Here is a 22,604-nt window from a genome sequence, read left to right as displayed (position 1 = left end):
TTCAACCTTCTCCGACAAGTAAAGTTCGAGTCCTTGACATCTCTTGACCACCATCGTCGCTGGAGAAATAGGTTGTCCGAAGAATGTATGGTGCTCTTAAGAAAAAAGAAAAAGATTTCCGTCCTGGAAAGTGTGCCCACTTGTATTTCTGAAGAGAAATGTAAGTGGTCCTGAAGCGTATCGTCCTTGAACATCAGAGGCGTAGGGGTCGAAAAACAAACACATTCACCACAAGGTGAAGTGTGCCCACTTAGTCCCCGAGCCTGGTAGTAGGTGATGTAGGCACGTGGTGCCAGGGTCTAAAAAGAATTCCCAGTTAAGTTGAGAACCCGATTGCCGTACAGGCAATACGAGATGCACCGACAGGTGCATCGTACCGATGTAGTCTCCGAGCTTGCTGGAAGGCGAAGTATGAGCCTTGTAGCAAGGTCTAAATAAACGTCTCTTAACTGTATGTGAGTACAAATCACATGCAGCCGAAGAGAACGATTCTCCGAGCAGTGGTCGGGACAGTCCCCGAGCACGATAGTAATCCTTACAATCATTCAAAGCATAGGGGTCGATTAAAACACATTCACTGCAAGGTGAAGTGTGCCCACTTAGTCTCCGAGCCTGGTAGTAGGTGACGCAGGCACGTGGTGCCAGGGTCTAAAAAATAATTTCCATCAAAGTTTAGAATCCAATCGTCGTATAGGCGATACGAGATGCACCGGCAGGTGCATCATACCGACGTAGTCCCCGAGCTTGCTAGAAGGCGAAGTATGAGCCTTGTAGCAAGATCTAAACAAATGTCTCTAAACTGTATGTGAGTACAAATCACATGTAGCCGAGGAGAACCATTCTTCAAGCAACGGTCGGGACAGTCCCCGAGCACATCAGTTGTCGGAGCAGTTTCCGAGCATGGTCTGGTCAGAGCAGTCCCCGAGCACGGCAGTGATCGGAGCAATTCTCGAGTACGATAGTAGTCCTGGCAGTCACGAGCACGATAGTGGTTTGAGCAGTCCCCGAGTACGGCAGTGGTCTGGGCAGTCCCCGAGCACGGCAGTGGTCTGGGCAGCCCCCAAGCATTGTAGTAGTCTGATCCATCCTTTTGCACAAGACAAGCATTGAAAATACGAACGCCATTCGTATATTATTTGGTGTATTTATTTATCTCCTTTCTCTGCCAAGTCCAGTCTGACATGTCTGGTCAAAGAAGCAGACGGGTATAGTACGTCACTCTGTCTTCTTGCTCTTTTCTGGCAAACAGTCACTTGGCACCTATATGGAGGTGCGTCAGTGTGGGCCCTCTTACACTATCAACGAAGAGGCGCGTACACTGGTAATGAAGGGGCGTGTTTATTGGCGTAGATCTCAAGGTTGTGTGAACAACTATCTACGGCGCGTGCGCACTTCTCCCAATAATCTTGGGCGGACGAAATGACGGAACTCTTTGTTATTTATAATGTAGATCTGGTAAGTTACTCATACCGTTCCCCATTGTCATTTGCCGCCGTGACCTTCTTCTTCTTCTTGCCGAACCCTAATCCCCCAAAAATCATCACCAATCCCAACCCGAACCCTAAGATCAATGGCGAAGAGAGACACCTAGAAGAAAGGCGGAGTCATGGCGAAGGAGTGGTGGAAGTCAAGGAGCAATGAACAGACCATTGAAGACCTCGTCGCCATGGGAGTACTCCACAACAAGGCGCTCGCAGGATGGCATGCGCCGGAAGGAGAAAGCTTCCCCGACCCATAACCAGGTGAGATTGTGGTGTTCGAGGATTTCTTCAAACGGGGTTTTGGGGTTCTAGTGCACCCTTTCCTTCAGGGTCTCTGCTTGTATTACGAGATTGGGATCTGCAATCTGCATCCCAACTCGATTCTTCTTATCTCCACCTTCATCCATCTCTGCGAGGCTTATGGTGGCTTCCAGCCCCATTTCGACCTCTTTCGCCACCTATTGTCTTCGAAAGAAAGGGAGCAGTGGCTCGAAGATAGCCGGAGGCGTCTACCTAAATTTGCGCGATGGTATGAAAGCCCAATACTTGCACTGCCCCTGGAACACCTCACTGGACGAGTGGTACAAGAAGTGGTTCTACATCCATGAAGAGCCGAACACCATAACCCTGTGTGACGTGGGGCTGATCCCGGAGAAGAAGAACAGCTGGTCTGAGAAGCCCGAGAACTTGGAGCAGATCGCCGAACTGCTCGGGATGATCCCGTGGGGAAGGCTAGATGGCGTAAGTGTGGTCGAGAACTTCATCAGCCGAAGGATCCAGCCCTGCCAGAAGAGGGTACATCCTAGCTTTGAGTACCAGGGGAGCGCAGATCCAACAAGGACCAGGAAAGAGGCGCTCGACAAGATAGAAATCAAGGCCAGGATTAGGGAGCTATTCAACCTGGCCGATCCTAACTATGTCAGGTTGAACGACATCGAGCACGCCTTCAAGCTAGCCTAACCTCCCCCAAAGGTAAATGGTGCTTCTTCTTTTTTTTACTGTAGAATCATGTTGTAACAAGAAATTGACTGTTGTTTCCGTTATGTTTTTCAGAGTAATGGTCGTGACCGGGCAGCAGTATTCGTATCTCCGCCCCCTGGTGTGGATTGGCCACAAGTTGCTGGCCCAGCCGCCCAGACCAGCGCCAGGACCGACGACGTCCACTGGGCGGCACTCAAGACTGTGGAGGATGCATCGACCAGAGCTGCTGGCAAGCGTCTGGCTGCCAGCAAACGGCGCCAAGCCATCTTCCCCCTTTCAGACGACGAAGCAGAGGATGCAGACATCTTCCGGCTCATCCCTCGAAAGAGGAGGAGACAAATGGTGTCAACGGAGCAGGGAGGCTCCTCTGTGCCAGCAGTGATCGCAACATCGACCACTGCAACACAAAGGACAAGCGGGGGAAGTGTCAAGCATCAAACCTCGGCGCCTGTACCGGTGGTGGAAAAAGATCCGGTGGAACCTGCCGAGCACGCGGAGCAGGGGCGGTCGAAGAGACGCTCCTTCGCCACATCATTCCACGCTTCAAAGCTGTAAGTATCTATTACTTTGATGTAAGCTTGTAATTTGTATTGAATACTATTATCTTCTAAACTTTTTTCTGATATATTAGGTCGGTGTCCACCGAGAACCCCGACCAGCTAGCCGGGTGCGGCACAACTTCGCCAGCAATGACGGGAAAAACTGCCCAGCAGCCAGCCATGGAGGAGCCTGTAGAAGGAACTCCACTGGGACCTTAGCAGGCAGACGACCAGTCATCAGTCCTCGAGCGGCTAGTCGAGAAGACAGCCGAGCAGAGTACAAGTGCTCCGAGCACAAACCCTGCTGAGGTAGATACCTTGGCGCTAAGGGAACCGGATCAAGCCGAGGAGCAGCAGCCGGAAGTGGCACAGAGCACTCTTGCCAATGCAACGGCTCACGGGAAAGCCATGGTGGTCGCGGAGACTGCAGACTCCAGACCAGCGCCACCCCCTGAACCGGAGGCTGAAGAGGACGAAGTTGAAGAGGTCCTGGGCCGCCCCAAGATAAGCGACAACATGTATATGTGTCGCACTGGCGGAATGACTAGTGGGTGATGCACAAAGAAATCCCAGAGGTCGAAGAGACCCTGAAAGTCGAACGGGTGACAAAGCGTCTGGTGTCAGAAGTCCAGGTATGTTTGGCTTGACAACTTGACCCTATTATGTAGTCGACCTGTCTGACTTAGCTTATTTATATGCAGGACTTGATGAAGACTGCGAAGTACCGAAAGAGGTGCTTTGGCCTGATTGAGGGAATCACGGCGAATAATAAAGAACTGGTGGCCGAGGTGGAACGCTTGCGCCGCCAACTTGAAGCCGCCGAGCAAGAGAGGGCAGAGCTAGAGGCACAGAACCAGAACCTGGTCGGCCAGCTTAACAACAAAGAGCGGGAGAAAATAAGTAAGTTTTCATCTTATCATAGCAAGAGCAGGACTTGTGTTGTTGCATTGTTGGCAGTAACAGCTGTAATGCAGGTTTAGAAGCTGAAGTGACCTGCCTCCAAGGAGAGAATCACTGCGTGACCGCAGAGTGTGGTCGCCTGAAGGAGAACAACGAGAAGCTGGCGCTCGACCAGTCTGAACTCTAGGACCGCACAACCAAGATGAAGGAGGATCTGAAAAGTAAGTATTCCAGACCACCTTTCTCATTCTGTTGCCCGCTTTGTCTTGTCGTGCCATTACATTTGACGTCTTATACTGTGTTCAGTTTTAAAAGTCAATGCCAAGATGCATTTAGAGGCCGTGATCAAAGAGCGTGACGGCTGGAAAGCACGATGCCTCAAGGCCACCGAGGAGCGGGACACGTGGAAGAACCGGTGCCAAGAAGTGGCAACTGGCATTATGCCCGTCCTCGACCTTATCGACCCGGCGCTCATAGAGGAAGAGCCAAGGACGCCCCAGCTCGGACTGGCCGAGAGAATGCAGACAAGCATGGGGATGGTTCCAAGAGTTCGTGAAGGAGGCGGGTGAGTACACGGGTGCCCATGTACTAAGCATGGTGCGTGCCCACTACCCCCTGATTGATCTCACGCGCCTGGAGGCTGGGTACCCAAAAGAGGTAGACCCAGACAAGGTGGAGGAGCTTCGAACGGCCCAGCTGGACTTGTCATCAAAGATAATTGGCGACATTAACCTATGTGGAGGTGGGATAGCACCTGTACAGGGTACGCCATCGACAAGCCAGCTAGAAACGCCATCAATTGCAAGCCAACCAACGAAGCCTGCGGTCTCGACCAGCCAGGCCTCGGCGGGGCCATCCCCTTCAACTCGACCAGCACAAGAGTCCTCGAGACTCAAGTAGGATATCGGAAGCGGTGAGCAGTAAGTGCCACATGCCCCGACCAGCCAATGTAATAGGCTTAGAGCTGTAGAAGGAGGGCATAGTTGTGTTATTGTAAACTTGAGCCTCTTCAGGCAAGCTTGTAATAACGTAACTGTATATCATTATAAGCTTGTTTGCTTTGTACAAAACGTATTTAAGCTTGAAACTTTATGTTGGTGTAACTAAGTGAGAACGTGTTAATGTTCTGTTTAGCTGTACCGTTTTGCTCGACACATCATCCCGAAGAGTTTGTGCGGCCCTAGTTTGGCATGTGGTCGGAGTGTGAGGTACGGTGACCTGTGCACACGTAGATGCGGACAAGTCAAACCAAGGGGGACCTGCCGATCACCCATAACGTAGAGAGCGGATCCCATGCATGTGTTGGGAGGAACCGGAGACAGGGCCTGCTCCGAAAACCGTAGAAGGAGTGGTGGTCGGCTTTTACTGGCTAAGTTAGAATAACTATAAAATTCAAAGTGACACATTAGAGTGGTCAGAGAAATCATAATTGCTTTATTGAAGTAAATCGAAAGTACAAAAGGAGTACATATCTCAGTAGTTAAGCATAGAAACGTCTAAGCTTGTCGATGTGCCATGAGTTTGGTACGTCCGTACCGTCCAGGTGAGCTAACCTGTAAGACGTTGGTCGTGTGACTTCCTTGATCATGAAGGGTCCCTCCCATGGGGTTGCGAGTTTGTGGACACTAGCCTAGTTTGTCTTCCACTTCAGGACCAAATCCCCGACCATGAAGAACCACTCTTTAACGTTCCTGTTGTAGTACCTGCGCAAAACAGCAAGGTATTTGGCCGTACGTACACAAGAATCGAGCCTTTTCTCTTCTGCGCTGTTCACTTCTAGCTCCCGTACTTCATTGACCTTGCCTTCATCGAAGTTCTCTACCCATGCTGATCTGAAAGCGATATCTGGTAGGAGGACTGCCTCAGCGCCGTAAACCATAAATTATGGTGAGACGCCGGTGTTACGACTGGGCTGAGTTCTGAGGCCCCAGACCACGGCTGGTAACTCTTTGAGCCATCTTCCGGGGGCTTTGTCGTTTTCTCTGTACATCCTCTTCTTCAATGCGTCCAAGATCATGCCATTTGCCCGCTCGACTTGTCCATTAGCTCTAGGGTGCGCCACTGAGACGTATTTTACTACTATGCTCCTTTCATCGCAGAAGTCCCAAAAAGCGTTCCCGGTGAACTGAGTACCCAGGTCGGTGATGATGCTATTGGGTATGCCGAAATGGTGGATGACCTAGTCGAGGAACGTGATAGCCTTTTCTGAAGATGCCTATACCAAAGGCATGTATTCTATCCACTTAGAAAATTTGTCAATCAGCATAAAGACGCATGTAAATTTCCCAGGAGCCAGTTTGAAAGGCCCGATCATATCCAGTCCCCAGCATGCGAAAGGCCAAGAGGCTGGTATCATCTGGATCTCATGTGCTGGTACGTGGATTCTCTTGGCGAAGAACTGACAACCCTCACAGTGATGGACTAGCTTCTCTGCGTCGGCTACTGCTGATGGCCAATAGAACCCTGCTCGGAAAGCCTTACCGACCAGTGTTCTTGAGGCCACGTGGTTGCCGCAGGAGCCAGAGTGGATTTGGTCCAGGAGATGTTCGCCTTCCTCCTGGGTTATACACTTCATCAAGATTTCCTCCTTTGCATTTTTGCGCCATAACTTGCCATCGACGAGCAGATACTGCTTACTACGACGCATCAAGCTCTCGTTTTCTGTCCGATCAGTATAACCGCTGCCATCTGTTAAGTACTTGATGAAAGGTGTTCTCCAATCTGGCTCATGAGTGGTCAGAGGCGGCTCGGTTGTGCTCGGCGCTGGAACCATAGCCACCAATTACTGGTCTGAAGCTTTGTCAGCCGTGGAATCTTCCTCTTCGATGGAAGGCTTGAGCAGGTCTTGGACGAATACGCCATGTGGGATTTTGGCTCGGGATGATCCTAACTTTGACAGCACATCCGCTGCTTGGTTCTTGTCCCAGACCACGTGTATGTACTCGATGCCATAGAACCTGCCTTCCAGCTTTCTTATCGATGTGCAGTATGTGTCCATCTTTTCGCTGGTCATGTCCCAGTCCTTGTTGAGTTGGTTGATGACCAAAGCCGAGTCTCCATAGACATAGAGACATTTGACACCAAGCTCAACCGCAATGCGTAAACCATGGAGGCATGCTTCATATTCAGCGGCGTTATTAGATGCCGGGAAATAAATCCTGAGGATGTACCAGAGCTGCTCCTTGGATGGTGACACGAAAAGAACTCCTGCTCCTGCACTGTTAATGTTGAGAGAGCCGTTGAAGTACATCGTCCAATATTCATCAGATCCCGGAGAGGCAGGCGTGCTTAAGTCTGTCCACTCGATGATGAAATCAACGAGTGCTTGAGACTTGATTGTAGTACGGCTTGCAAATTCCAAGGAGAAGGGGCATAGCTCCATTGCCCATTTGACAATGCGCCCGTTCGCATCCTTATTGCGAATGATGTCCCCCAAAGGGTACTCGGTCATGACCACCACACGATATCCGTCAAAGTAATGTCTCAACTTTCAGGATGTTATCAGTATGGAGTAGAGCCATTTCTGAATCTGTGGGTACCTGGTCTTGGATTCGTTGAGGACCTCACTGATGAAATAAATTGGCCACTGTACCTTATAGGCATGGCCTGGCTCATCGCGCTCGACCACCATGGCAGTGGAGACCACCCGATTGATTGCCGCAATGTAAAGGAGGAGAGTTTCGTCTTCTCTGGGAGCAGTGAGGACCAGAGGTGACGTAAGGTATCGTTTTAATTGCGTGAAGGCAGCATCTGCTTCCTCCGACCACTCAAACTTCTCGGATGCTTTGAGCAATTTGAAAAACGGTAGTCCTTTTTCTCCTAATCTTGATATGAAACAACTTAGAGCGGCCATGCATCCAGTAAGCTTCTGGACATCCTTCACCTTTTCTGCGGGCTTCATGTCTAAGATAGCTTTGACTTTCTCCGGGTTAGGGCGTATGCTGTCGTAACTGACGACGTTGCCGAGTAGTATGCCAGAAGGAACACCAAAGATGCACTTCTTTGGGTTTAACTTCCATTGGAACGTATTTAGGGCTGCGAAGGTGCGTTCTAGGTTGTCAACAAGGGTATGTGCTTCCTTGGTTTTGACAACCACATCATCGACATAAGCCTCGACGAGGCCGTCTTTTATCTCGTCGTTGAGGCAGGCCTGTATAGCGCGTTGGTAGGTAGCCCTGGCGTTCTTGAGCCCGAACGACATAGTCATGTAGCAGTAGGCGCCGAAAGGCGTGATGAAAGATGTCTTGATCTGATCATCCTTTTTGAGAGCGATCTGGTGATAACCAGAGTAGCAATTGAGAAAGGAAAGCAGCTCGCAACCGGCGGTTGAATCTACGACCTCGTCTATGCGAGGTAAGCCAAAGGGGTCCTTAGGGCAGTGTTTGTTGAGATCAGTGTAATAAACGCACATTCTCCATTCATTATTCTTTTTGCGTACAAGAACTGGGTTGGCTAACCACTTCGGGTGATACACTTCTTTAATAAATCCGGCTGCCAAAAGCCGTGTAACTTCTACCCTAATCACCTCCTTTTTGTCGTGAGCGAACCGTCGTATCTTCTACTTGATTGGTTTGGCCTTGCTGTTGACATTTAAGGAGTGCTCGATCAAGTTCCGAGGCACACCGGGCATGTCGGCAGGTTTCCATGCGAACACATCCATGTTGTTCCTCAAGAACCCAACGAGCGCGTCTTCCTATTTGGGATCCAGGTTGGCCCCGATAAGGGCTGTTTTGCTAGAATCGCCGTCGACTAGCTGGATCACCTTGTGCTCCTTTGACTTGATGTTCTTGCGTGGAGCCTCGAGCTCTGGGATCTCTAAGTGGTCGGCTGAGGTCTTCTTAGCGTCGAGCATGGTCTCGGCCATGCGAATAGAGAGGTCGTGGGCCTCTGCTATTTTGAAGCTGTCATCCTCGCAGGTATAAGCTACATATACATTGCCCCTGAGAGTTAGAACTCCTTTCTCGGTAGGCATCTTGAGCACCAGATACCTGTAATGAGGTATGGCCATGAACTTGGTGAGCGATGGTCGACCAAGAATAGCATGGTAGGTGCCGTCGAAGTCAGCGACCACGAAGTTGACGTAGTCGGTGCGGAAGTGGTCCAGAATCCCAAATTGCACAGGTAACGTGATCTGCCCTAGAGGTGTAGAGCTTTGTCTGGGGAGAACGCCCCAGAACTGTGCCTCGTATGGCTTGAGGTCCGCCTGGGCTATTTTCAGGACAGGCAGACTGTTCTTGAATAGTATATCGATGGAGCTGCCGCCGTCGATCAGTACTCTATCGAACTAAACCTTGTTGATACAAGGATCGAGGACCAGGGGAAAATGTCCTAGTTCGGGTATGGCGGCCCATTGGTCCTTCCTACTGAAGTAGATTTCATGGTGAGACCACGGGGGGAGCCGCGGATCGGTGAGAAGGTTGTCGGTGTTTGCCACGTTCAAGCAAGCGCGGGCGAACAGCTTGCGCTCTCGGTTGGTCTCAATGGACACCTTGCCGCCGATGATGGTGTGCACGCGATCAGTTGGCTTGACGTATTTATGACGAGGGTCTGCATCGTCGTTGTCGTTATCCTCGTTGCGCTGTTCTCCTGCGTCGTTAGGCTTGGCGGACATATCCAGAGCCTGTTGACGCGTGTAGATAGTCTTGAGGACGCGACAATTCTCCATGGTATGGTTTGACTTAGGATGGAGCTGGCAGGGCCCCTTCAATGCTTTGGCGTAATCGTCTTCGTAGTTACGATGTCCGCCCCCCTTTTTAACGATATTGACCTCGTCATCGTCTTCCCGAGCACGCTTGCTCCTGTAATTGTCACGGCGGTTATGCCGCTGATTACGTTGGTCACGGTGGTCATGGGAGTTGTTGCGCTGGTTGCGGCGGTCAAAATTGTCATTCCGACCACGACTGCCGCGGTAATCGTCGCGGTGTGGGGGGTGGTCGGAACATGGAGCCCTTGCTGTTTCTTCAACAATTATCTTTTTTGTGTCATCGGCATCCGCATATTTCTTAGCGGTGGCCAAGAGCGCTATGACTGATTCAGGTCTCTTGCGGAGGAGCTTGTCCCTTAGGGCATCATGGAAGCAGAGGCCAGTGACGAAAGCCTCGATTGCCTAGTTGTCGGAGATTGATGGGACCTTGATGCGCATCTCCGAGAAGCGCCGGACGTACTCGTGTAGTGGCTCATCCTTTCGATCTCGAATCCATTGCAGATTGTATTTGTTGCCTGGCTGTTCACAAGTAGCAATGAAGTTGTCGATGAAGGCTTGCTTGAGCTCCTGCCAAGAGTCAAAGTAGTTCGTAGGCAAGCTGACCAGCCATTGGTGACCTGCATGGCCAACAGCGACTGGGAAATAGTTAGACATGACGTGTTCGTCCGCCATGGCTGATCTGCACGCGGTCTCATAGAGCATGACCCATAATTCGGGGTTTTCCTTGCCGTCGTACTTCTGAAGTTTTTCAAGTTTGAAATTTTTGGGCCATATGACTTGGCGAAGGTGTGGAGTAAACTGCTTCAAACCCGGCGAGCCATGGGCAGTGTCATATTCCATACGGCGATAGCTTTCATGGGATGCACGATCGTTGGCTCTCTGGTTGATGCGAGCGCGCAGATCTTGTCCACCGAGGTAATGGCGGAGATCGTTATCGCCATCGCGGCGATCTCAATTGCCATCTGGATTAGCCCTGTGACCGTGGTTATCACGGCGATTGTTGCGGTTATCTCGGCGGTTGTCATCTTGAACCTCGTGGTGGTTATCCTCCCGGCGGCGGTTGTCGTCCCGACCACCATTATGACCACCGTTTCCGCCTTGACGGTTGTCCGATGGGTCGTTGTTGCGCGAGCCACGTTGGTTGAGTGGCTGTGAGCAACTTGAGTATTGGTGGCTATGGCTTGATTCGACTGAAACGAATGGAGCCCGAGCTTGATTCACCATCTCTGCGGTCTGAGCCATAGCAGCCGTCAGATAAGCTTGTATGTCATCGCGAACTGCCTGGGTCTCGGGAGTGTTGGGTAGCCGCTGCATCATCGCCATGGCGACAGCTACATTGGCACTTGGAGTCTTGAAGACTTGTTTGTCCCCCCACTCTGTCGAAAGCATTATTGAGGTCACGTGGCTGGACCCTTATGCGTCGCGCCTCCTGGTCTGCTTCAGCTTCGATTTGTCGGCGATTAAACCGGTCAATATTGCGTGCTTCGCGTGCAGTCTTTTCTTGTTCTATTTCACCAACTACTGGCAGCTCGTCATTGCTGACAACATGGATCAAATCCCCTCGTCTTGGCGGGAAAGACGGAAATTGGGGGAAACCCGAGGCGTGGTCTAGGAGATCCAGATCGTATTTGACGCCTTCATCTTCGTGACGCTGAAGCTCGGTGTGGACAGATGCATTAGATGCGATGCCGGACGAGGAGTTGGAGTCGCCCTCTCGGACTGTGTGGACGGATCCTTCTTGATAATCTTCAATCCGGACCATGTTGATGAAGTTGCATGGCTTCGGCCGAGGTCGGTGTATAGGACACAGATCCGAGCGACGTTGTAGGTTGTAGGCGTAGCTGGAGGTAGCGTTTTGCAGGCCGTAGGGCTAGACCTAGTAGTTCTCCATCGAGGCTTCATACTCGAAGAGGTTGAGACCCGTCACAAAGGCTGGCTGGCGACGAGCAGAGCGCCCCTCAGGAGTAGATACGACCATGAGATCTGTTCCAAGTCATGCAGGACGACTGGTCCGAGCTGGTCGGGTAGATCTGTTGTGGGGAGCGGTTACCTGCTCATTAGGTTGACTTTGAATCGTACTTACCAGAGCTAGGGTTTCAGCGAGTTTGATGCCGACCCGATCGATGGAGTCGAGTAGGTCGGTGTTGTCGATCTGCTTCCCTCTATAGCGGGGAAGCGGATGACGGGTTGTCGGTGTGGCTGTAGGCATGGTCGGAGCCAGATGTACTATGGTCGGAGCCAGATCCATCGTGGTCGGAGCCGTATCCATCGTGGTCGGAGCCGTGTCCACCGTGGTTGGAGCCGTAGCCAATGCAGGTGAAGTAGTGGTCAGCGCAGGTTGAATCCATGCCTCCTCCGTGGTCATGGCAATGGAGTCGTCGGAGCCGGTGGTCCAGGTGATCTGGCCGATGGTGAATGTGAGGCCGTTCGGCGTAGCCATGGAGCCGGAGATGATGACCCTCTTGTTTGCTTAGAGAGCAGTACGCACACCCCCTACCTGGCGCGCCACTATCGACGAAATATGGTCGGCAGTCTACCTAGGGGTATGCCCAAGGTAGTAGATTATCGGCAGACAGATGCGCAAGCCACAAACAAGACGGTGACGCAAGACAGACACGAGGTTTTATCCAGGTTCGGCCGCCAATAAGGCGTAATACCTACGTCCTGCGTCTGATTTGTATTGCTATATGTCAATGAGAGATGTTTTTTAGAGGGATCCCCTGCCCGCCTTATATAGTCCGGGGGGCAGGGTTACAGATCTGGAAACTAATCCTAGTCAGTTACAATTGCCATATGTGGCCGGATAAGGATTCCTATTCTAACCGACCAGGATCCTGCTTGATCACCAAATCCACCTTGACTCCTTGTGCGGGACTCCAACCAGGTTGGCTGGGCCGCACGTCGTCTTTCAGGTGGACCGGACCCATTGATCCGGGCCAGCCCAAGCTTAGCCGTAAGGGTATAGGGCTTAATACCCCCACACCGCCCGTGCCCGACCCTGTTCCCGACTCCGGTGACCCCGACCCCGACGCCGCCCGCCCCTACTCCCAACGCCCGTCAGGTATGCCCTCTCTCTTGTTGTTGTCGTGGTAGTGATAGTTGTAGTAGTATTAGTTGTAGTAGTAGTGCTAGTGGTAGTAGTAGTAGCAATAGTAGAAGTAGTAGTAGAAGTAGTGGTACTACTTAGATATATTCTTCTGCATGGATTGATATCCAAATTACATGGCTTCTCTTGAGACATATGTGCTTGTCGGCCATCGTGCCATTGTTTTTTGTAGGTTTTGGAAACCTCACCGTGCAGGGGAGGTTCTGCCGATTTTTTCTAAATGACAGTATTTTGTTCCATTTTTGTAGAGAAGAGCCCGTCGAAGCAGAGTCAGAGTTCCTGTCGTCGTGCCGGTCTGCCTGCACCGCGTCGCCTCTACCTTCCTAGATTAGCTATCCAAATAATCGTGTCTCACATGCAATCTTTTCTCCTTTGTGCAGTCTCCATCAGACGGTGGTTCGAATAATCCACCTCATGCACCTCCGAATGATGGAGCTGGGCCTTCACCACAGTTGCAGTGGCCGAGATGAGTGCACGTTGTACTTTTTTCATTTGTTGTTCACTTGGTGATGGACTTGTGATATACTTGTGATGCACTTGTGGACTTTGATGGACTTGTGGATTTATTTGGATGGACTTGAGCACTTATTATTATATATGTGATATATATTGTGATGGATGTGATATGTGCGGATGGATGTGTGGATGGATGAGATATATATGTGATGAATGAGATATATATGTGATGGATGATATATATATATATATATATATATATATATATATATATATATATATATATATATATATATATATATATATATATGTTTGTATGAATTTACTTGTCATGATGGAACGTAAAAAAATTAAAAATTTCTGTTTTGGGTCACTTTGTCGAGTGTTGCACTTGGCAAAGGACCCCTTTGCCGAGTACCATGGTCACAGCACTCGGCAAAGCTGGAAAAATGGGCGCTCGAAAAACCATTTTTCCAGCTTTGCTGAGTGCCATGACCATGGCACTCGGCAAAGAATTTTTTTTAAAAAAAATTCAAACTTTGCCGAGTGCCAGCCAGAGGGCACTCGGCAAAGAAATTTTTTTAAAAAAAAATTCAAACTTTGCCGAGCGCCGGCCAGGGGGCACTCGACAAAGAATTTTTAGAAAAAAAAATAAAACATCTTTGCCGAGGGCCGGATAGAGGGCACTCGGCAAAGAAATTTAAAAAAAAATATAAAAAAATATTTGCCGAGTGCCTGCAGGGTTGGCACTTGGCAAAGCGACCATCAACGGGGTCAGCGCCGTGACGGTCGCTTTTCTTTGCCGAATGCCCCCGGGGCTCTCGGCAAAGCCTTTGCCGAGTGCCCGATAAAAGACACTCGGCAAAGAGGGCTTTGCCGATCAATTTTTTGCCGTGTGTTCTTTGCCGAGTCCCGCACTCGGCAAAGGCTTTGCCGAGTGCAATTTGGCCTTTGCCGAGTGCCTCAGGCACTCGGCAAAAAAACCTGAATCCAGTAGTGCCTCGTGTCGTGCTTGTTTTGAGACACATTCTCAAATGCATTTGTTATGTATCAGTGGTGAAGATTGAGCCACATCTCTAATGAGCAGATCTGACATAGTGATTAATGTATCCAAATGGGTTTAATGAAAATATTTTCCATATTATCCAAGGATATATTTATTAAGAATCATATATGTTAGTACTTTTCTGTAGACTTGCATTGGTCAAACTTAAATTAATTTGAGTCCTTAAAAAACGACTATGATTTTTTTGGACGGAAGGAGTATCAATTAATTCAAGTAAGTTAAACAAAACTAGCTAGCATGCTAGTTGTAGATAAGCTAGCAAAGTGCCCTGCGGAATTTCAAGGTTAGTGGTGATACACTTCAGCTATGAATCTGGAGAAATGTTTGTCCAGATTGTTAGAATAGGCGCATATGGGCTGGCCACATGGGCCTCGGCGCCCAAGCCTGTTGGCTGGGCTACCTCTAGGGATTGTATGGTAGATGATCACTGGATAGGCAAGGATCTCTGTTGATTGGGTGTAGTCTATAAATCCTTCATGATCCTTGCCTATATATATTGTACTTCCTGTGCTCATATCAATCTTTCAACAGTTTTCCCGAGACCTATTCGCTCTCACAGATTCATAGCTAAAGTATTTCTCCAGATTCAAAGCTAAAGTGTCATCTATTTTGAGCATAACCTCTTTCATTTTAATCTAAGTATATATTTTAAAGACATATTTTTTAATTCAATTGCATAGATCAGTTTCATGATATAATTCCGAATGGGACAAGGTTAGCACGTTCCAGTCCGACAAGGTGCATCAAGAAGCCTCTAGGTTGATGCTCTCTGCAATGCTTCCTCGCATGTATGGAGACCATGGACAGATTTCAATGGCGCTGAAACGACAACTCTATTTTGGATCGGTCATGGGCACGTGCATTGTAATGGATTGGCAATGATTCCATATCAAGGTTATGATGATGAGAAGCTTGAAGAAGTGAAGTCCATGTCCAAGATAATTTTCACTTTCATGTATGAAAAAAGTAATAGTTTTAGTTCCAGAAGCACTTTGGAGATATATGGCTTTTACTTGAGTAAGAACATCTCACCTGTAACGCAACTACAACTGCATCCCCCGGCATGCACATAGTTACATACCAAGAGGGGCAAGATATCCAGGAAATCCTCGATCGGGAAGGTGCAGAATGCTAACATAGTACTTTGAGGTGAACAAGAAATATGCTGAAGCTCAGGGTATCACTACCGGAGGCGGCTTCTTTGCCGAGTGCCTGAGGCACTCGGCAAAGGCCGATATACACTCGGCAAAGCCTTTGCCGAGTGTTACATTCGACAAAGGGCGTTCGGTAAACAGTTTATCGGCAAAGACCTCTTTGCCGAGTGCACTTTATCGGGCACTCGGCAAAGGCTTTGTCGAGTGCCAATCCGACACTCGGCAAAGAAAAGTGGCCGTGACGGTGAGCGCCACCGTGACGACGGCTTTGCCGAGTGTCAAGGTCAAGCACTCGGCAAAGGTACCCGCTTTGCCGAGCGCCGTTGACTTAGACACTCGGCAAAGGTGGCCACTTTGCCGAGTGCCGCCGACAAGACACTCGGCAAACAGGCCACCTTTGCTGAGTGCCTGGCCCGTGGCACTCAGCAAATCTGTGATGTTTGCCGAGTGCAATGGCCATTGCACTCGGCAAAGCATGTTCCCAGGTAGTCACTTTGCCAAGTGTCATGGCCATTGCACTCGGCAAAGTGTCTGAAAATAGCCTTTTTATTTGTTTTTTACATCCCATCCAAACAAACAAAAGATATATATAACAAACATCACCAACATCACATATATATCATCAACAGCACTTATATATCACCAACACCACATATATATCACAAACGTCACATATATATATATATATATATCACAAACGTCACATGTCTCACAATATATCACAAATAAGTTCACAAGTAATCCAAGTGCTCTATCATCGTCAACCATAATTGCAAATAGAAGTACCATTAACAACCACAAGTATAATCACTGATTTGGTGAAAGATTCGCTGAAGCATGAGGATCGTTCGATGCCGCCGATTGATTCTGCACAAAGAAGAAGAGATTGCATGTGTGAGACAAGATAAATATATACCATACATGAATAAAACTAACATACTCCACTAGATTTGACCGTAAGCATGAACATACAAACTAAAACATTTATACTCACAGGAGTAGAATAGTGAGGAGTTGGAGGTGGAGGTGGAGCGAATAGCGAAGGTGGCAGAACTGCACCCGTAGCAGCGCCAAGACTTTGCATGTACTGAAGAATCTCCACCATCCTCCGCTGCTCGGCCTCCCGCTCGGCCTCCACCCTCTCCATCTTCGCCTGCATCTGCTCATGTATCCTCCTCTCTTGTTCCAGCTAGGCCTACAATATATTCACCCCAATGTTACAATAATGCAAAGAAAATGTATAAAAAAACCAATGAACGACGAATAAACCAGGAATATCCTCGAGTGCCTCCACCCGGTGGTGTAAAGTGTCCTGCCGAGGTCATATGGCCGGGCTCCTGCTTGTGCTGCTTGCTCGAATCTGGGAGAGACTGGGAGTAGCGGCCGAGTCGATTGCGCCGTTGGCAATCTAGTACCGCCATGCTTCTTGCCTCCTCCCACCCTCATGACGACTTCTCCATCAAGGTCCTCGGTGCTCGGATTGTACTGTGGCCCATGGACCTCCCTTGCCATCGATGTGTACTCACTGAGGTGGTTGTGGACAGTCGCATTGCTGTACGCCTCGGGCCCATCCTCCGGGTTGTAGTCGACGTCGGATGCCGCCTTGCCCTTGTGGGCCATAGCAAATGCCTTGAAGTTGGAGCAAGGCTGGCCACCATGTGACGCCGACTACGAGAAAACAGCAAGATGATTAGAAATCATGCAGAATTGAGCGTTAGAATAAATAAATAAATTCGCGTACCCATGTTTCTGCGTATCCACTAAGGCTGCGGCTACCTTAATGGTGTGCTACACCTGACATCATCAAACGCCGCTCCCGACACAAGTTATGTGTCTCCTCCCACTCACGTGAGCACCACTTGTCCACCATCTGTTCCCAGCACTGGGGATGCGCGGCGCACCAATAAGGAATCATCTACAGGCCATCAAGTACATGACATATCAGAAGATGAAATTAAGCCTACTTAATCTCAAAAGGAATCAATATTAATGTTCTATATTTACCTGCAGGTACTAGTCCTGGGTTAGCATCATGCTCCTTGCGTCCCTTTTGGTGACCTTCATTCCAAGGACGGTCCCGTGGTAAGTTACGACAGCCTGGAACCTAGAGGATTTACACTTTGGACAGTATTTTGCTTCCACGTATTCTTTTCTAAATAGAATGCACCCCTTCGGGCAAGCATGTATCTGTTCATACGACATCTTAAGTGCACGAAGGAGTTTCTGCATGCTTGTTCTTTGGCAGAAGGTGACCCTCCAGAAGCAGGCTACCAATAACTGTCAACATACCATCGAAGGCGTCTCGACACAGGTTATACTGGGACTTTAACGCCATTATGCGTCCAATGGCATCCAGTTGGGAAACCTTTGTCTGGCCGTGAAGGGGTTTCTGTGCCGTGACAAACATGTCATAGAACATCTTTGTGGTTGCCTCTAGCTCCTCCTCCGTATGTCCTTCAGTGAACTATGCCTCGTGATAGTCATTTAACATGTCTGCTACCCCGGCATCAGCATCATAATCCTCGACGCGTGGTCTCACCACCTCCTCTCTCATACGATCGGCTTCACCATGGTAGACCCACCGGGTATAATCTGTCATAAATCCATTCTTCCAAAGATGTTCCCCCATGACCTTCTTCGTTTGTCTTTTCCTATTTGCACATTTGCTGCATTGACAACAAATTTTACTCGCTCCATTAGCAGCCACGCCAAATGCTCATTCCAAAAAAGCATCAGTCTTGTCGATCCATTCATTGGTGACCTGACCCTAACTTGTGCGGCCCGTGTACATCCACTCATGGTCCTCCATCCTCTAACATATATAGCGATGAGTAATATAAACATCAATTGCACCTACACGACGTTCCTACTATCTAATCGGTGAGGATAGGTCCTAATCCCACGTGAGGATCCATAGATGAGGTTAGTTTCCATGCTCTACTCCTATCCGAGAAAGAATTTTGGCAGCACCTCCCCGCTGTTCTCCAAATACATGTCCTACTAGGGAGAGTGTGTATCCAGAGAACAAAAGGGAGATGATGCCGAAACTCTGTCTCGGATCGGAGCAGACCATGGAAACTAACCCCACCTATGCATCCGCGGGTTGTCCAAAAAACGTGGACAATTCAAAACAGATACGGTTTTAGATATGTAAATATCTGCATATTTCCAACCGTATCTCTTTCGAAAGGGAGATGCCTAACTAGGTTACGTGATCTACGACCATGATATGGAAAGAGGGGTTATACCTAGGGTAGCGGTGGAGTTAGGCTAGCGGGGCCATGGCGGGTCGGTGCAGTGGCGAGGCGACTCGATGCAGGTAGACCCGTAGCGGCGAGGAAGGCAATCGGGGTCGCCGAGGTACTCCGGCTCCGCTCCAATGGGCTCTTCTCTGAAAAAAAGAAACATAAAACTATCAATACAAAATTTCGGCAGCACCTCCCCTGCACGGTGAGCTTTCCAAAACCTGCAAGAAAGCCAACGGCACGATGGCTGACATGCACATATATATGAACGGCACGATGGCCGACATGCATAAGATTATGTAAGGAACACGTAACAACGTAATCAAGATAAGAAAGGATCAGGGATTACAAATTCAGGATCTGTATCCCATTACTAATATATTCCATGAGCTATATTAATTTATGACAAACATCAATCCATGCTAAACCTCAGATTTGCAACTATGCACCATAACCAGCGTCCATGAAGGTACCCTAACCAGGACATCTTAATCTATTCATGCATCCACATCCATCAGGCAGAGACGGCTTAGGGGCTTACCACTGCAGAATGGTGACCGAGATGGCCGAATGCGAAGGCGCCGTTGCTTCGGCGGCCTCCTTCTCTTCGTCTTTCTTCCTCCTCTCCTACTCCTCTCTTTCTCCTCCTCCGACGGCACAGCGCGGGAGGCGGCGCTGGCATAGGCGCGGGCGTGCGGGTGGTGGCGGTGCTGGCGCGTGCGTGTGTGCTGTGTGCGGTGTGTGTGGGCCAGCCTAGCCGGCGAGGTTAAATCCCCCCTTTGCCGAGTGCCCCTGATCTGGCACTCGGCAATGGTTTTTTTTAATTTTTTTAATTCTTTGCCAAGTGCCCCCGATCTGGCACTCGACAAAGGTTTTTTTAAAATTTTTTGCCGAGTGCCACCTGTCCTGGCACTCGGCAAAGAGGGTTTTTTTTTTAAAAAAATCTTTGCCGAGTGCCCCCGATCTGGCACTCGGCAAAGTATATTTTTTTATTTTTTAAAATTCTTTGTCGAGTACCAACTGGTCTGGCACTCGGTAAAGAGGGTTTTTTTAAAAATTTAAAAAAAATATTTGTCGAGTGCCAACCGTCCTGACACTCGGCAAAGAGGCTCCTTTGCCATTGACACTCGGCAAACCATATTTTTTTTTTACTTTTGACCTCCAAACTTTTTCTGCAGTCCTCATACAATACCTGGTACTCCATGTTCCAATGTGGCACATTTCTCGGACTTTTTCTATATTTCTTTAATTTATTTCATTCAATTGAATTTTCTTGGATAATTCAAATTATAACTGCTAGTCATTCGAATAATAAAAAAATGAATGGAAAAATGATATTCATGTTATTTAGTATAATGTGAGGCCCTATCCAGGAACATATCACCAATTTCAAACATCTTGTTCACGATACATGACTATGAACTTGCGGTCGAGTTGTTTTTAAATTCTATAAAAAGCAAACGAAGTCCGAAAATCATGAAACTTGTCAAGATGTCAAGATATCATATGTGGAGGCTGTGATAAAAAATTGAGGAGGTTTCACGCAAGTTTGTCACGTACGATGCTTACCACCTCGTCGCCCTCTTCATGAAATCATGAAACTTCTTCGGAGATTCTTTGGTTTGCAAGCATCGTACATGACAACTTGCGCGAAACCTTCATAATTTTTTATCATAGCCTCCATATATGATATCTTGACAAGTTTCATGATTTTTGGACTTCGTTTGCTTTTTATAGAATTTAAAAACATCTCGACCGCAAGTTCGTGGTCATGTTTCGTGAAGAAGATGTTCGAAATTGGTGGTCTGTTCCTGGATACGGCCTCACATTATACTAAATAACATGAATATCATTTTTCCATTCATTTTTTTCATTATTCGAATGACTAGCAGTTATAATTTGAATTATCCAAGAAAATTCAATTAAATGAAATAAATTAAAGAAATATAGAAAAAGTCCAAGAAATGTGCCACATTGGCACATGGAGTACCAGGTATTGTATGAGGACTAAAAAGATTGGTAGAAGCATATGAGCACATCTAGCTAAAAGGGAATGCTGCTATCTTCTGATTCTCCTAAACCACACGACAGGCGCTACCTCCTACATGGACCTTAGGACAGTTGAAAGCGATAAACAATAGGCCATGTGACCGCATCCACCACCTTCTTTGTATAATTTTAACCTTAACTACAAAACATCTAACTTTGGCACCTCAACTATCAAAACTGATTTTGACCCCAAAGCCATCGAAAACCACTCAATATCAACCCGGGGGTCAAAATTGAATGGTTTTGATAGTTGAGGTGCCAAAGTTAGACAAAAGCAAAAGTTGAGCGACCAAAAATAGACTTAATCAAGTATTTTTGTTTTCTAGATATTATTAATTTTTTTATATACTAGAAAACATGCCGGTGTGTTGCAACAGAACCCAATACATATAAGAATCAGACTCTGCATCATCGCTAGCCGCGAGTTGTTCCATCTTGTATGAGCGCAGGGGCTAGGTCAAATAAAGATATGAAGGGCGCAATCCAATATGTATTGGAATCAGACCCTGCATTATCGCTAGACTCGACTTGTTCTAACTCGTATGAGCATGAGTCATAAGTCCAAATCAAGTAAACAAAAAGATGAAAGAAAGTCTCCACTGTCCGAGTAGTTAGGGCATGTGGATGAAAAAAGGGACAAAAATTTGAACTTTTTATTAATATTAAGGTATAGATTAGATTTACTTGTTAATAAATGTTTTATATGTATTAATATATTTATATATACATTATTGAATTTTTGGTTCTAAATATGAATCCCGATTTATTTAAAAATATAATGTATATGCTTGAAGTGCTCATATTTTGAATTCAAAATTTTCTAATTGTTTCAACGAACTATTGATCAAGAAATGACCAAAACCAATGTTGCACATCCAATTGAGTTATACAACTCTAAATCTGAGGACTTTCATTTGAAATCATTTACGTCCCAAAATTCTATTTGAAGTTCTCATATTTTGAAATTCAAAATTTTTGAATTGTCCGAACGAACTCGATTGGAGAAATGACTGAAACCAAACTTGTACATCTTCTAGTTGATGACCTTTTAATTTGTAACATCCTAGATGTTAAAAAGCAGTTAAAACTTGATCATGAGCATCATGAAGCATAATCATCAAGTATTGTTTCATTAATGCATTTCATGTTGCAAATATAGCATGTCCATGTTGCATATGTAATGTTTCACATGTTGCGTTGTAGTGTTTCATATGTTGCTTATAATATGTTTCACATGTTGCATGAAATGATGTCAATGTTAGTGCTTAAGAAACTTTGTTAATTTATATATGTGAATTTGCTTAAACAAGTAAAATTTTGTTAAAATAAACTTTGTAGTGCATAGTGTGTACTTTAATGTAGAATCAAAAGTTAGTGGTGTTTTTGAATTAAACATGCTTAAATTGGAGCCCAAAGATTGGATCTTATGGCTGATTTTCTAACTTAGCCATTTTTGCCTAAGTCCATGAAAATCAGTTATAGGTTCAATATGTGGGGAATTATTAAATCAAATTTCATAAATAAAAATTGAACAACTTTGCTTCTATGAATTGGTGTAATGTTTTAGCTTTGATAATGTGTAACTAGCTGGTTTGTTTGCTCCATGTTTAGCCCTAATTAATTCACCAAAGTTTGTTAATTAAAACAAGTTCAAAACCCTAACTGAATGTCTAGCTTTTTAGTTTCAAAGTTCATGTCTTGGCAATTCAAAATCTCAAAAACCGTCAAGTTTTGGATGTTAGGCCCTTAAGCAATGTTGTAGGTCACTAATCAATGAAGAATGTTGCTTAAGGCTGCTCATTGAGTTCTTTTGTAAAATCGGGAGTTTTTGGGAGGTGAAGAACGAAGTTTAGTCGATGAACAGTGACGGCGGCGGTAGCAATAGCTGCTTGCCGGCGGCCACTGCCCTTTCCCCACTGCTCG

The sequence above is a fragment of the Miscanthus floridulus genome, chromosome 10, assembly GCF_019320115.1.
Source record: "Miscanthus floridulus cultivar M001 chromosome 10, ASM1932011v1, whole genome shotgun sequence".
Classification (NCBI taxonomy): Eukaryota; Viridiplantae; Streptophyta; class Magnoliopsida; order Poales; family Poaceae; genus Miscanthus; species Miscanthus floridulus.
This window is presented reverse-complemented; position numbering follows the sequence as displayed.